This window comes from Crinia signifera, chromosome 3 (assembly GCF_055691185.1).
Source record: "Crinia signifera chromosome 3, ASM5569118v1, whole genome shotgun sequence".
NCBI classification, from domain to species: Eukaryota; Metazoa; Chordata; class Amphibia; order Anura; family Myobatrachidae; genus Crinia; species Crinia signifera.
This window is the reverse complement of record NC_139219.1, coordinates 223,777,289-223,794,937: the sequence shown is the minus strand read 5'-3', so window position 1 is coordinate 223,794,937 and position 17,649 is coordinate 223,777,289. Positions and strand designations below refer to the sequence as shown.

Here is a 17,649-nt window from a genome sequence, read left to right as displayed (position 1 = left end):
AGCCCCTAGATCACTAGTGCTGCACTACTGATTGATCGGAATCGCATGGAAAATGAAGGGGTTTTTTGTGCGTTCGATACATCGCATTAAGTTTGACTGGAATTTCCAGTCCCTCTAGCCCCTAATCCAGCCCATCAGACATATTTTATACTATAAGATAAATCGCATGTAAAAATAGCACAAAAGTACAAAATCGTATGAAATCACTCCAGGGATGGTCCAGGGGGAGTTCAAGAGAAATTGCATCCAACTTCAGGGTCAGACATATCATTGTAGTGTATGGGGCCCTTAAAAGGGTATCACAGAAGGCCTCTTTGGTGGTCATTTCATAAAAAGAGAGTGTCTATAGTGCTGAGCATTTTATGCACACCACTAAGTTAGAAAACTACTTGCAGCTGAAATGAAACTAAAAATAAAAATGGGTACGGCTTTCCTAGCACGGCGCCCACGATCTAGATTGTATGTGTGGGTCTGATATCTCAAGCATCTCATGCATCCTATGTGTTTGTGCGGCATAAGATGCATGAGATGATGCTAATCGACACAATCGACGAGATTTTTACATTGGAATCATGGGTGAAATGGCCCCCCCATTGTTAACGCCACCCCACTATTGATGCCAACCCGAAGCGTGGCGAGCGCAGCAAGCCCGCGAGGGGCGGCGGTACGCGTCCTCCGACCTTTTCATACCCCCACTATCCACGTTGGCGTGGAGTTGATTTAATGCTCGAGCCACCGAGCCCGAAGCGTGGCGAGCGGACGCGGAATACATGTAAAGTAATCCGCGGGCCCTCGCCACGCTTTGGGCTCGGTGGCTCGCTGCGCTCGCCACACTATATAAAATCAACTCCACACCGACGTGGATAGTGGGGGTATGAAAAGGTCGGAGGACGCGTACCGCTGCCCCTCGCGTACCGCTGCCCCTCGCGGGCACGCTGCGCTCGCCACGCTTTGGGTTGGCGTTGATAGTGCTGGTGGCGTTAATAATGGTTATTGGGGGCTCACGATTTTTTATCTCATGGATCTCATGCATCTTATGGATGCATAAGATCCATGAGATTAACAAAATCGGGTCCATCGCGTTGATTGTATGCCTTAAGTACCTTAAACTTAAGGCATACAATCAATGAGACGGGCGCCGTGCTAGGAAAGCAGTACCTAAAAATGTAACTGCCCAACATAGGATACATACAGAAGTAACAGTAACATATTGTAAATAAACATGTTCATTCACACTCCACAAATTGTGGTGTCAAAATGCAATAATTGCTCTTTTGTATGATAACCCTTTTATGGTCTAGATGCTCTTCTCATCACATTGAATTAGTATTAAAGGCCAACTCTGCATATCATGGAGTACTTTTCTCACATTAATTTTATGGTGCCGAAATGCGATGCGAGATAACAATACGATGTCCCATCAAATCTGATCGTATCTTGGTGCCCAGTGTTTTTTTTTCCAGCGACATCGAGATGGACCCATTCGATATGCATACAAATCACACAGATGCGGTCGAAATCGAAGGATTGTATGCAATATCGTCGTAGTGTATGGGCAGCATTACAGTAAACACCATACCTGCCTACCCACGTTCCTGATCTAGTCAGATGTACAGATGTGTCCACATACATCTATCCTCTATGCGATATAAATCGCATTATACATAACATGTTCGCTCTGTGTGACTATGCCGCTGTATCTGGAAAACAATCTAACGTATAATTTTGTTTGCAGATAAAGCCGCAATCACACTTTGAATATAGTAATGATGCATATCATTTTACTCAACAGAAGCTGCTTATGAATCTCATTAACACTGTTTTGTAAATACAGATGGAGCCGGTCCTGTTAGACGGGGAACTAGTGTGACTATCACCATGCTCCTGGTCCACTCTCCACCACAAAAAAAACGCACACCCCGTTCTCTTTACAGCTTCCTGAAGCCTGCACTGAAGCTCCAACCGTCCCTGAAGCCTGCAGCACCGGAGCATGCCTGCCTAGGTAGCAGAGGTACTGTACAGTGTACATCCAGCACAGAAGTGGGACGCACGAGTGAAACACCCCCGCCATCCTCCAGAAACTGCATTATGGCGAGCTGGCTGAGAGCAGCTCTATGTGTAAGGTGCATTTAATGGAAAAAAGTCATGGCATGGTGCCACTAGAAAGGCTATTTAACATGAGAAGAGGCTACAGTAGCTGTACTATTGGTAACACTCAAAGCAAGAGACTGCGCCCAGTGACTACTGCACTGCATCAGAGTTGCCGTAAAAAATTGGGGGCCCAACACAAGACATTTAGGCTGAGCCCTCCCAGCCTAGGATGTATTGGCACCATCAGCTGATGCAGTTGGAGCACCGGATGGCAGCCACACAGAGCCAGCGATATTGGCATTTCACATACAGTATGAAGCCCATGGTTATATTAGCCCACTGTCATCTAACAGGTGTTTGGTAAAAAGTTCCACCCACCCTGACAGAGTGGACGTACATTTGAATTTAATTTATTCACAGTCAAAAAAGTAGAAGATGTATAGAAGATAATCAGTGAACTCTACAAATAATTCCAATGTTACATTGCTGTCCATTATGTACAGAAAGTACAACTGGAAATAATGTAGCTTCACTGCACACAAACATGTATCAAACGTTTAGTTAATACAAAACAATATTTAAAAAAAAGGGAAAATCGATTCTGTACTATTGCAGTTATTTAAGTTACTATAGCGAACACATATTCCGCAGCGCTTAGCAGAGAATATTTGAACATTCACATCAGTCCCTGCCCCAGGGGAGCTTGCAATCTAAATTCCCTACCACATGTACACACGCACACATATTGGGAGTCGGTTAACCAACCAGTATATTTTTGGAATGTTGGAGGAAACGGAGGAAACCCACGCAAGCACAGGGAGAATAAAACTCCACACAGTTAGGGCCAGGTGGGAATCAAACCCATGACCTCAGCACTGGGAGGCAACTATGCTATCCATTACACCATCCATGACATTTCTGCTTGCACCTCAGGAGGCTACATTGTGAAACGCATACCCCTATAGTACCTCCTCAGCAGGTATTCAAACCAGAATGAAAGGAACCATTTGGCGTCATCTAGTGGCAGCTCTGGGGTGAAAAAAATGAAATCATCTTTGAGTGAGAGACACTTAGAAAAGTTCTATTTGGCTGAAGCCATGGTATAAAAGGGCACACACTTTTACACAACCTGGTTGGACCACCAATAAGTAATTTGTAGCATTCATCTATTTTCCTATAGACAAATCCCTCTTTTTGGTTTTACCAGTTACCATCAGTGTAGTTTATACCCTCTCAGACATACTACCCGGGATATGAAACGCGATACAACCTGCAATGGACCCGGGATTTTTTTTAAACCCGTTTAAAAAAAATCCCGGGTCCATTGCAGGTGCGCAGGACCCAGGATTTTAGTCGACTAAAATCCCGGGTAGAGCCATTCAGACATACGCTAGTCCCGGGATTATGCGCATGCACATAAAAAATCCTGGGATCGATTTTTGGTACTCATATGCTTTTGATCCTAGTAGGCCAGCTCCCTACTTAAATGACGCTTCAATCATACAGCAGATGGATTGTATGACGGATTGTGAGTCAAAAAAACCAGCAAAGGCTGCCAGGAAGTTGAAGGGAAATTGGACAAAATCATGATTGTAAAGGCCCCCATACATTAGTCTGACTTGTCCTAGAAACAAGTCGGACCTGATTTCCCCTGCAGCTCCCCGAGATGGGGACACACGATTAGGCACTTGATGTGCCTATGTTAAATCACATGGATTTATCATATGCAGTCCCCGGAGAGCTGTAGGAGGAGGGAGCCGTGTGGGGGACATCAGCGGGCAGGGGATGCCAACTAATAGAGAGCCAGGCAGAGGGAGCATGGGGAGGCTGCGTAGGGAGCCGAGGAGGAGGAAGCTGTTGCGGTGCCAGCGGGAGCAGGGCACCAGGCAGGGAGAAGACACTGGCTGCCGGGCAGTGGAAGAAGCCGGGAGAAGCAGAGCACTTGAAAAAAACGCCCATTCGGATGACTAGGAAACCATTGATTGGCTGAGACCTCTCTCAGCCAATCAGCGATTGGCTGTGAGAGGTCTCAGCCAATCAATGGCTTCCTAGTCATCTGTATGGGCGTTTTGCTCTGTATGGACCAAGTGCTCTGCTTCTCCCAGCTCCCGCCGCTGCCCGGCAGCCAGCGTCTTCTCCCTGCCCGGCGCCCTGCCCCCGCTGGCACCGCAGCAGCTTCCTCCTGCCTGGCTCCCTACGCAGCCTCCCCCTGCTCCCTCTGGCTCTCTATTAGCTGGCATACCCTACCCTACCCACTGCCGTCCACCGCATGGCTCCGTAGCCGGGCTGCACATAAGATTTAGCAACCTCCCAACTCGGATCCGATGCGCACGGGTCCGTGCATCGGATCGGACGGGATGTCTACAAGTGCGATTTGGGCCGAATCGGATGAAATTGTGCCCAAATCGATGGGGGCCTTTAGACCGGTCTTTCTGATGTATGGCCACCTTTAAAGTGTGCCCGAAGCATGGCGAGCGCAGAGAGGAATGTGAGGGGATGCGGTGCTATATTTCAGTGCCCATGTCGACTGTGTCGACATTGAGGTGAAAAAAGTGAAAAACTCCCAGATGACCTTTTGACTGTCAACCTTCACTATGTCAACCTAATGGCCCAGTCGACCTAGTTGGTGTCTATCCAATGATCCATACCCATCTCTCATTACTTAAAATGGAGACACCAGACCACCAGGCACACACCCTCCCCCATTCCCCTCCTCCGCACCTTACACCTGGACATACCTATTCTGGGTCTCCAGGAAGTCAGCATGGAAAAAGTGGTACTGAACCATATTACAAAACACCAAACTATCACCACATCAACTCCCAGAACATTTTGTAGAAGATTCCTGTAGCTGTCCTTTAATACTTATATTAAAATGTTCTAACAAAGTATAATAATGAAGATCACAAGGGAAAGTGAACAATAAGTCCAATTACATTACTGTCTGGTATAAAAAGGTATAATTATTACTTATTTAAAAAAAAAAAAAGGATGGTGTGTTACATGGCTGCTGCTAGAGGACAGGGAAGTCACACCTGTATAAGAAAAGCTAAAAGTACATAGACAGTGTAGCAGCGCTAAAAACTCAAATCAATAAACACAATGGCTGACACTTGTGGAAGAGGAGCAATAAACAACAAGGGGTGCAGAAAGCAAGGGGCTGATGCGTTTTGCTGCAACATATGGCAGCTTTATCAAAATACAAGGTCTTTGATAAAGCTGCCATATGTTGCAGCAAGACGCATCAGCCCCTTGCTTTCTTCACCCCTTGTTGTTTATTGCTCCTCTTCCACAAGTGTCTGAAACCGCCCGAAATCTGTAACATCTGTATGGCTACCTTGGAAACAGGAGTCCAGTCACAGCAGCATTCATCTAATACAGCTTAAATACCGAACTGTAGGAGTCCTAAACACTTGCTCACGGCTCCCCCAGCAGCACACTGACAGGGTTATCTATTGCCACCAGAATATTATATATGTACTTTGGATGAGTGGCGCCACCTGTGCTAGTATGGGATTTGGGTGGCCACAGCAATCTTCCCTTATTATATAGAGGGTGTCAGCCAGTTCTTTAAAGATGAGTGATGGTATATCACTTAAAAAATGTGGGTAGATAGATAAAAGATATCGGCGACTAATTACTGGGCTAGGTAAATTGATTAATAAAAATATATTTATTTAGATGACAAAAAGTATGTATGTATGTATGTATGTATGTATGTATGTATGTATGTATGTAGATATAGATATATATATAGATGGACAATTAAAAATACAAGGATAAAAAATGCAAATGGATATACACAAAAAAGAAGGTGTGTGGGGGTGGGTATAAAAATATATGCCCGGGCAACCACTCATCTCCATCCATTCTGAGCTAAGCAAATCTCCTTTATATTTATATGCTTATTTATTGATTTTAGGAAGATTTCTACAATTGTATATTTTTACACCCACCACCACCCCTCTTTTTTGTGTATATCCATTTGCATTTTTTATCCTTGTATTTTTAATTGTCCATCTTTATATATATACTTTTTTTGTCATCTAAATAAATATATTTTTATTTATTAATCAATTTACCAAGCCCAGTAATTAGTCGCCGATATCTTTATCTATCTACATATACACACACACATATATATATATATATATATATATATATATATATATATATATATATATATATATATATATATATATATATATATATATATATAAGCAAACAGTATATCCAGAGACATAGACGAGACAGCACTCAATTTGAATCACTGTGAATCCATCACAAATTTTATATGAAATTCAAGTATCAGCCAGATACATTACGGTTTTTCAAACAGTTAGCAAGGAATACTTTGGGAATTTTAGGAACATAGTCACCCATCCATGCAAGACTTCATTGGTCAAAATTGGCAGTCGTATATATATAACCATTTCAGTTGTATCACTGGAAGCATTGTGTGGAATCTCTTTAATCATTTTTAAATATTAATAATAAATATATGTATGTGAAATCAATTCCATCGCTTTCATTAATTGGAGTTTTAAGTGATGCTACACTTTCTTTAATAATCATTACTTTATTCAGCTACAACAATGTACATCCTGACAAATCCTTCATAGACTTTTCCTTAAATTAAAGCAGTATTTTCCACCTGGACACCTGTGGAGTTTCCCGAAATTTGGGTAACTGTGCAGGACCAGCAGAAGCAGCTTATCATATGCAATCCTTACTGAATGAGGGCCAAAAGGTGCATACACAATGGGCATTAAAAATAAACCCCTAAAGGCCCATACACACTGGGCGACTGAGCTGAAAGTCGCTGAAAACCGCAGGTTTGAGTGGCTTTAACCTTAAAGCCGCCCAGTGTGTATGGCCCGGCGATAAGCGCTGCTGTGCGCTCCCGCAACATCGCCAGGAAAGCCGTTCATCTGCTGATTATAACAGCAAATGAGCGGCTTTCAGGATGGCTTTGCAACGCCGTACTCCCCCCTCCGTCGACACCGGGCAGGGGGAAAGCACTGAGCGGCTTTCCCCCCAGTGAAGAACGCTATCATCGCTGCCCATACACACTGGGCAGAGTCGCCCAGTGTGTATGGACCTTTAGTGTGCACCATGGACCAAGTTTGAGAATCACCGATTTGGAGGGAAAGCAGAATCCTTACTGTTTCAAGTTACCACATACCAGCTTTTCACAGACTGATTATGAGTTTTCCGAAGTTGCTGTATACAAAAATGACAGGAATCTTAAATATGCATTCTCACTTGTGTAGCAAAAAGAAAAAAAAAAAAAAAGCTTACTGTCCAGTCAAATTAATCAAACCCTTATGTAAAATAGCTGAATATCTTCAATGTCTGCAAAGCATATTTCCAACAAGAAGAATTTAACTCTGATGAGGCACCAAACCAGCAGAAACTTCCAGCCGATAACATAACATTACAACCTATAATTCATTTTATATACTACCAAAACAATACATTATGGTCAAGCATTCATTGTACTTTTCTTTAGACCTGAATAAAGAAACACGCTACAAAAAAAAAAAAAAATGAAGAGAGGGGGGGTGGGGGGAGTTTTCTACGCTTCCAGCTGGGAAATCTACTATTCTCCCGACAGCGTCCACACAGGTCAGCGTCCACACAGGTCAGACGTCCCATTTCAGGGCCAAGCCAACAGCCCTTGCCGGCCGCCAGATTCCGCCCTAAGGCCAGAGGTGGCTCTAAGGATAACAGAGGCATGGGAGGCAAGTTCAGAAAGGCCATAGCCTCTGCACCTCATGACCAGAGATATTTCAGGTCGGAACTGACAGCGGCTGTAGAGGATCAGGTGATTCTCAAACAGGCAATTCTGTTGTCCCAGGCCAGACTGTCTCGCATATCCTCTATACACGTAATAAAACAAAAGGTTTGTTGTTGTTTGAGTTGTGCTGGTAACCAAATTCCTGATTGTCGGAAATGTCGGCATGGCCGAAAAACTTACCTTGTTTTTGTTGAACATAGCATTTCATCAAAAACAGCCGAGATAGTATAGGTAGGTCTGGATATTTTGGCAAAATTGTATTCCCACTCATATGGGGTGATTCAGGTTGGTTTGCAAAAGCAAACGGGTTGGGATCATTTGGTCTACAGCATGATGGTTGACAGTCATTAGATCGACACCATTAGGTCAACATGGAAAAGGGCGACATGGTTCTAAGTCGAAAGGTCATTAGTTCCACAATGTGTATGTCGACAGTCAAAAGTTCGACATTTTCAGTTTTTTTACCTGAATGTCAGTCGACATGGACACAGTTTCAAGTGCACCGCTGCGCCCTAGTGGATGGGAGGGCATGAAATACTGCCTGTCGGCACAAAAAAAACCATGTCGACCTTTTGACTGCCGACCTAGACATTGTCGACCTAGTAGGCCCATGTCGACCTAGGCCCGTGTCGACCCAGGCCCATGTCGACTCAGGCCCAATGACGACCATCATGCCGTAGACCAAATGACCGCATCCCAAGCAAACTTCTTTAATGGACAAAACCATGCTTCACTGCAGGTGGGGCAGATGTAACATGTGCAGAGAGAGGTACATTTGGGCTAGTTATTTTGTTTCTGTGAATAGTAAATACGGGCTGCTTTATTTTTAACTGCAATTTAGGATTTCAGTTTCAACACACCCAAGCCAAATCTGACTCTCTCTGTGCACATTACATCTGCCCCTCCTGCAGTGCACATGGTTTTGTCTATTAAAGAAGGAGTTTGCTTTTGAAACCAATCCCAATCAGGCCCCTAGTGCGTACACACTTGACTCATACTTGCCTACCTGACCCTCTCCATGAGGGAGAAAATGCTCTGTTCCTGGACTTCCCTGGTAATGTATGATTGCCATCACCTGTGGTGAGCTTGGTAAAGGTCTTCACCACAGGTGCTGGCAATCAAACATTACCAGGGAAGCACAGGAACAGAGCATTTCCCCCTCATGGAGAGGGACAGGTAGGCAAATATGACTTGACAATATACACCAAAGTTGAATTAACGATGGCCATTATTGTGCCAGGGAACTCGGTACTCATTACCCCACACAGTGCATATTTTGCTGATAACCCAGCAGGTGCACAGGTGTACTAATTACTTCAATAATTAATTATTTCACTTGTGATTCTGTGAGGAGACCTGCAAAACATGCACTGCGTGGGGTAATGAGGACCGAGTTCCCTGACCACTGGTCTAATGTGTACCCACATTTACAAGTATTTCCCATAGTGCAGTAATGTGCATATGATGCCACTTTTCTCAAATGGAGGTTTCTAGTATTACTTTGAAATGAAACATTTCAAAATGTGCCATAGAAATAAATACTAATCAATGGATATTTCATTCATTTAAATAGTGCCAACATATATAGGTGCCCACACACGCACCGATCCCAGCGGTGCGATGCTATGCGATGGGGTGCGCGCTCCCGCGGCACCTCATCGCACAGTACAAAAAGTATGGGTACTTATGTATTATCTGGGCTCCCATGTTAAATGCACCCCATTTTTTCATACCCCTACTATCCAACTACGCATGGAGTTGATTTTATATAGTGTGGCAACCGCAGCGAGCCCCGCGAGGGTACGCGGTGTCATAAGAAAAACGGGAGCCCAGATATTACATAAGTACCAAAGTATGTGCTGCACATACTTTTTGTACTAGCTTTTTATCGCATAGCATCGCATCGCATGCACAAGGCATACGATGCAATGCTATGTGTGCTAGTTAAGCACAGAACGCACGCCGGGATCGATGCGTCTGTGGGCACCTTTACACTAACTTACAACAGAGTCACTATTACAGAAACACATTTCAGATCTGCAATACACAATATCGCGGGCACAGAAAGACAAAACCTGAAAGAAACTGCAACAATAGTTAAACTAACCGTGTGCAAGTTCCATGAAATTATACCCGAGAGGAGAACAGCACAGAGTCTCCACAGGATGCAAGAAGAATTCCCACGCACCAGCCAGCAATCACTGTCTAAACAAGCAATTTACAGACCAATTTCCATAAAGTAATGATCACAACAGTGCAACTTCGTCAGTAAATTACTGGTTTGGTTAGCACTTTTTAATAAACCATACTAGCAGGAACATTAATAAATATGAAATAGGTACTTTTAAGCTTGACCTGTTAGAGATTTCCTTCAGCCAGGAGTGAAGTAGAAATGTGTAAAATAAAAAAATAAATAAAAGCCCAACCAATACAATAAGGTTTCAAGGTGTTACAATAGAGTTTTCAGGAAAACTGTATATTCATTTGTTTTTTTTCTTCACATAGGGGGTTATTCCGATTCACTCGGAAAGGCACAATCACTCTCTAATGGACAAAACCATGTGCACTTCAGGTGGGGCTGACGTAACATGTGCAGAGAAAGATTTGGGTGCTTTATTATTACTGTGCAGGGTAAATACTGTCTGCTTTATTTTTACACTGCAATATAGATATCAGTTTGAAGTACACCCCCCACACAAATCTAACTCTCTCTGCACATGTTACATCAGCCCCTCCTGCAGTGCATATGGTTTTGTCCATGAGAGAGTGATTGTGCCTTTCCGAATAAATCAGAAGGCACTTGTGTATTATCAGGGCGCCCGCGAAATTGGCCGAAAAACATCCGTAAATCGCATGCAAAAATCGGATGCGATTTTTCGGACGATTTTTGGCCGATTTTTCCAGCCAATTTGCATGCTGTTCCATCATTGCACACCCCCCATTTCCATCATAGTGCATCGCATGCAATATAGCTGCATGCGATGCATGCCATGCGATGCATTGATGCAATTCGATTTTTAATTGTACACGCACCCTGATGAGTGCTTACAATGTTAAATGCACCCCCATTGTCAACCCCACCCCCACTATCAACGCCAACCCGAAGCGTGGCGAGTGCAGCAAGGCCGAGAGGGGCGGCGGTACGCGTCCTCCGACCTTTTCATACCCCCACTATCCACGTCGGCGTGGAGTTGATTTTAGATAGCGTGGCGAGCGCAGCGAGCCACGCGGAATACATGGAAAGTAATCCGCGTCCGCTCGCCAGGCTTCGGGCTCAGTGGCTCGCTGCGCTCGCCACACTATCTAAAATCAACTCCACGCCGACGTGGATAGTGGGGGTATGAAAAGGTCGGGGGACGCGTACCGCTGCGCTCGCCACGCTTCAGGTTGGCATTGATAGTGGGGGTGTCGTTGACAATGGGGGTGAATTTAACATTGCGAATCGCACCGCAAGCCACTTGCTGGCATGCAATGCTATGCGATATTTAATTGTACAATCAGGGGCATTTTCCCGAAAATCGCATCGCATACCATCACATAGTACCTGGGGGTGTGCAAGGATGGAATAGCATGCAAATCGGCTGAAAATCGGCCGCAAATCAGCCTCTAAATCGCATCGCAGATCGAATCGGCCAAAAATCGGCCGATAAATCGTATGCGATATCGTATACGATTTACATTAAATCGGGCGCCCAGATAATACACAAGTACCAATCAGAATAACCCCCATAATGAGAACTCATTAATACTGTTAAGTGCCATACTGCAGTATGAAATCATAGGGGGAAATTCAAGGGTTTCTCCATTTGAGAATGCTGAGCCACGGGGATTCCTATTTCAGCTTGCAGCCCCCCAGGCTGGCAAACTGAAATGTATGAAGTGTTGGGTCCCAAACAGCACTTCTGTAGAGTGTACCCATTTTGAGTAACTAATCCAAGTTTGTCCAGGCGCAAATCAATGTGATTAAATAAAACAATTGAATCTCATCCCACAACCTCAAGTCCCATTAGATTGAAGATCTGTCGCAACAGACCATGAAGTCTCCCACGTAATGTCAACAGTTATGATGTTGATATGGTACAATTGTCTACATCAACATGTTGACATCTGGAAAATTTCAACATAGTTAAAATGTAAATATTACCATTAGGGTTAGGGTGAAATTTAAGGGTTAGCGATACCCTTGAAATGCCTGGTCGACATTTTACTGTTGACATGATTATGAACAAGGTGACATTCATATACCAAACCCGCATACTGCATGTAATGCTTTAAATGACTACTGCAATTTTAATCCTTCACCTGAAGTTGAAGGCGACTTAAATAACAGTTTCTGAAAGGACCACTTACCACAATGTTATGTTGTTTTGCAGTATGAAATGTATTGATGATTTGCGATTGAAACGGTTTCCCAAGTAATGGATTCAGCAGATAATAAATCAAATAGCATTCTCTGAAAAAGCTAATTTAGTTGGTACAAAGCAACTTCACCAGCATTACATTGTACTTACAGATCAAAAGTAACAACTGCTTAAGCCAGGAATGGGGAACCTTTGGCCCTCCAGCTGTTGTTGAACTACACTTCCCAGGCATGCCCTGCAACAGTTTTAGTATGGCCAAATAGCAAAACTGTAGCAAGGCATGCTGGGATGTGTAGTTCAACAACAGCTGGAGGGCCAAAGGTTCCCCATCCCTGGCTTAAGCCAATGCATTGATTAGATGTCTGATATCTTTAATACAAGAAAATGATTAGGATTAATACTTCGGTCACACAATAAGCAAAAGAAACCGGAAACTTGCAGAAAAAGACTATTGCAGCCCAGATTACATTACAGACTAGTAAAACAAGTTATTTTAAAAACTAATCTAACCCACAGTGAGATATATACAAGTATTATCATTGTGATCAGTAAGTGACACACAAAGGACACGATTCCTGCACAAATCTCCTCAATTGAATGTTCAATCCGGACAAAATCCCAATTAAAAAGGCCATATTAAATTTCAGCATTGTTTGTACAATACAGTATGCATCTGTTGAATCAATCTAATGGCGCCTACATACAGGGCGATGGGAGCTTTGTGCCACAGGAGAAGAACAGGAGCAATGTCTATAGATTTCAAGCATGCTTGAAATAGCTATCCCGTCGATCCCCCCCTCTTATTTTAACATAATCATTAAGTTATAAATACTAACTGGGCCTAGTGATAAATCCGGTCCTGGTGTGAGCACTTAATTATTTTATTAGTCAAGCCACTTTGTTGTGGCTTTTGTTACTTGTTTCCTAGCACGGCACCACCGATTTTGATTGTATCCATCGGGTCGGAAAAAATCGGGTCGATCGCATTGCATGCCAACCAAATTGCATGTGATGCGATCAACCCAATTTTTACATTGGAATCAATTGATTTCAATGTAAAAAGCCCCCCAAAAAAACATTTTAATACCAAACCCCCCCTCATGTTTCAAATGTCCCCCCCCCCACCATTGTTAACGCCACCCCACTGTTGACGCCAACCCGAAGCGTGGCGAGCCCTCGAGGGGTGGTGGTACGCATCCTCCGACCTTTTCATACCCCTACTATCCACGTCGGCGTGAAGTTGACTTTATATAGTGTGGCGAGCGCAGCGAGCCCCGCGAGGGGACGCGGATACCTTCACAGGTATCCAAGTCCCTTCGCGGGCTTCACAGGTATCCGCTGCGCTCGCCACGCTTCGAGCTTGGTGGCTCGCTGCGCTCGCCACACTATATAAAGTCAAAATCAACTCCACGCCGACATGGATAGTAGGGGTATGAAAAGGTCGGAGGACGCGTACCGCCGCCACTCGCCACGCTTCGGGTTGGCGTCAATAGTGGGGTGGCGTTAACAATGGGGGGGCATTAAACATACTTTTTAACCATATTCAATGTGAAATGGGCCATATTGGCCCATTTCACATTGTCACCTATGTAAAATCGGGTTGATCGCATCACCCGATTTTCACTTTAAAAATAATTTTACATTGTTCCCTATGGGAAAATCGCGTTGATCGCGTCGGTCGCATCGCGGCCCCTTATTAGGGGCCGTGATGGACGCGATCAACCCGATTTTGTCTTTTACCGGCAAATTAGCTGGTGATTGACACAAATTGCGGGTCCATTGCGTTGATTGTATGCCTTAAGTGCCTTAAATTTAAGGCATACAATCAACGAGATCGGCGCCGTGCTAGGAAACAAGTACCTGGCTTTTCTTTCATTTGGAGATCTAAAGTACCGTATATACTCGAGTATAAGTCGACCCGAATATAAGCCGAGGCTCCTAAATTTACCACAAAAAAATGGGAAAACTTATTGACCCGAGTATAAGCCTAGGGTGGGAAATGCAAAGGGTCTAGGGGCACACTGAGACACACTGTACAGGGTCTAGGGGCAAGTCCCCCTCTCCCTTCATGCCATGATCCCATAATTGCAGCTGGGTCTCCTGTCATTTTAGTTCCCCAGCTGGCAGGAATCTTACAGGATGAGCAGCCAAGTACAGCGTGTGACAGGAAGGGAAGCTGTAATGTGTAATTACAGTCCATATAGAGGGAGGCACTAATAAGGAAGATATGAGAGGGTCCCAGGTAATTGGGGCTGCGTGACTGCTGCAGAGCAGACGCTGCATGTTGTATGGATACGCTGCATGTATTCCGCACTCACAATGGCATGCCGGAGCCCTTGCTTCCCGATACTGGCTGCTCCTTACTCTCCTGCCCGGCGGCACTTGGCGCGTCCTCTATTTCCGTCCTCCGCTGATCGGGTTGGGATTATTTGGTCTACAGCATGGGTCTTCAACCTGTGGCCTTCCAGATGTTGTGAAACTACACGTTCCAACATGCATTGACACATTTTTTCCTATGAGAGCATGCCCAAACTGTCAGGGCATGCTGGGACATGTAGTTCTACAACATCTGGAGGGCCACAGGTCGAAGACATGTGGTCTACAGTATGTTGGTCGACAGGACATTGGGTCGAAATGGGTCTAGGTCGACAGGACATTAGGTTGACAGTGAAACGGTTGACATGGGGTTTTACACTGTTTTTTTACCCGAATGTCGACACAGCCGACATGAACACAGTTTAAAGTGCACATGCTTCATTCGCTATGCTTCGGGCACACTATTTTATTCTCCCACCAGGATGGTAGGGCATGAAATACCGCCTGTCAGCACATGTCGGCTCAAACAAGCAGTGAAAAACCCCATGTCGACCTTTTGACTGTCGACCTATGACCTGTCGCCCAAGACCCAAGTCGACCTAATGGTGTTGACCCAATGCTTGTCGACCAACATTCTGTAGACCAAATGACCATAGGTCTCCATTTCTGTGTGACTGGATTATACAACCCAGCAAGCAGATACCACTTATCCTTGTGTATAAATGCCTAACTGCCCTATGGATTGTAAGTTTGCCAGCATGGCATGGCATTACATTTTTGTTAATAGTTTCTTATTTTATTACTGTGTGTTCCCAATTATAAAGCTAAACATAATATGTTGGCGATAAGTAACTTAATAAATAATAATGAACATTAATATTTACTAGAAAAAAATCAGTTTAAATTACAGGGCTCAATACTTGTATGTAGCACTCCTACAGAGAATTATTATTTTTTAAGTACTTTATGGATGTTGCTCTTTGTAATCTGAATGTTCAAATAGCAATAATACACTTCATATTTTAGTTCAGGCCTGGAAGCAACAAAGGCCCATACACACGTTGAGATGTGTGCTTAGTGATGCGTGCTAAGCAATTTAGGCTAGGTGATTTCTCAGTGTATACTGTAGATCACCCATACACACATAGCCATGTGTGCCAATTAATGTTTTGTATGCACATGCTAAACATCTGAGCTGGCCATAGTGACACAAGGAACCGCACATCAACATCATTATGGGGTGTACACATGGTGCAATTTATGCTTAATTTCTAAGTGATCTAGACAGAAATAGGGGGGAAAAAATCATCCTGTGTGTATGCCATTGTAGATGCACACACTGTTTAACAGGTTTTATCTTATCATATAAAATTACCACCTTCAGGTGTGCTTTACAGACCCAAGCACCAATGGTACATTATATACAATTTAATTCCAACAGGCTTTATCGGTTACCCTATTTTCTAGGGGTAACTCAATTGTTTAAAGGATGTCCAGAATTTAATTCGGCTATCACTGTAGACAGGGTGGTATGCAACTGACTGTGGCCCATTGTTATATGCCCAGTAGTGCTGAGTTAGCCACGTAAAACTTCTAAACCAAAACTAAGTTATACAGCAAAAAAATATACCTTTTGCTGCTCATGGCCCGTGGCACTACCAGCATGCACCCATAAACAATTGAATCACCCCCTAGGAAAGCACGGCACAAACCTTGCTCCCTTATAGCACATTGTATTTCCACTTATTATGTACATAAGAATCTCTCTTGTGCATGACGAGTGTCTCATCGCAAAGATTACACCATCCTAGAAAACAGCCCCAAACCAACCAATCTACAAAACAAAAACTGCACATGAAGCATCTAGAACTAAAATTAACTTGCAACCACCGCAAATAAAGCAGATGAATAAGTCAAACATATTAGAGGAAAGGCATGTGGGCCAGATGCAAGCAGATGTTTAGGGGAACATCAGCTAAAGCACTTTTTATTTTGAAATGTCTGCATTTTGCAAGAACATACTTTAACACACAGATGATCTCCTTCAGGAACTAAACGGAAGTTGTTCATTGGTTCATAGAGGTCAAATATGTACATTGCATAAATAGAGTACTAATGCCAAAAGCAGAAGGGGAAAAAAAAAAAGTTCATATCCATGAACCAATATATTTCAAACCCCACAGGAATAAAATTAGTGTTTTATAAAATCCTTCAAGAAACAGTTTCATACTAATTTCTGCAGAAAGAGCTTGTGCACACTGGTAATAGGGGAAAGGGGGGGTGACCACCTTAGGAAGGAAAAAGGCCTTCATACTCCGTTCAGCCTGATCTTTCAGAAAGATCAAATAAGGGCATGTATAGGGCAGTGCTCCCAGTTTGGACACCAGTTGTGCCAATGCCAAAACGAGCAGCGTCACTGTATTCCAAGACAGCTATTTCAGGTCAGCCTCTTCCAATGGTTCAAAAGTTGCTGATTGTAAAAAAAGGGGTACTCTTTACCTAGCACGGCACCCACGATGTCCATCGCGGTCATCGGGGGTAAAAAATCGCGGGCATCGCATGCACTAAAAAAACGGGTGCGACGCGATGCCCGCGATTTCCCATAGGGATCAATGTTAAAAGTGTGATTGGACGCGATTTTACTGTTCAATGCCTCAATGCCCACGATTTTTCCATAGGAAACAATGTTAAATGGGCCACAGAGCCCTAATAGTCCCCCTGAAGTCTGAAATGGCCCCCACAATTGTTAACGCCACCCCACGATCAACGTGAACCCGAAGCGTGGCGAGCGCAGCGAGCACGCGAGGGGCGGCGGTACGCGTCCTCCGACCTTTTCATACCCCCACTATCCACGTCGGCGTGGAGTTGAGAATAGAATAGTGTGGCGAGCGCAGCGAGCCACCGAGCCCGAAGCGTGGTGAGCGCAGGGAGCCCCGCGAGGGTACGCGGATACCTGTGAAGCCCGCGAAGGGACGCGTTTACCTGTGAAGGTATCCGAGTGCGCTCGCCACGCTTCGGGCTCGGTGGCTCGCTGCGCACGCCACACTATTCTATTCTAACTCCACGCCGACGTGGATAGTG

At 44.2% G+C, this 17,649-nt stretch overlaps 1 protein-coding gene across 5 annotated transcripts in view; it reads right to left on the bottom strand.

Annotated features, from left to right (window-relative positions):
* LPP (LIM domain containing preferred translocation partner in lipoma) overlaps positions 1-17,649 on the bottom strand; it is a 306,990-nt gene that overhangs the window by 269,175 nt on the left and 20,166 nt on the right. The gene's annotated exons all lie outside the window — the stretch shown is intronic.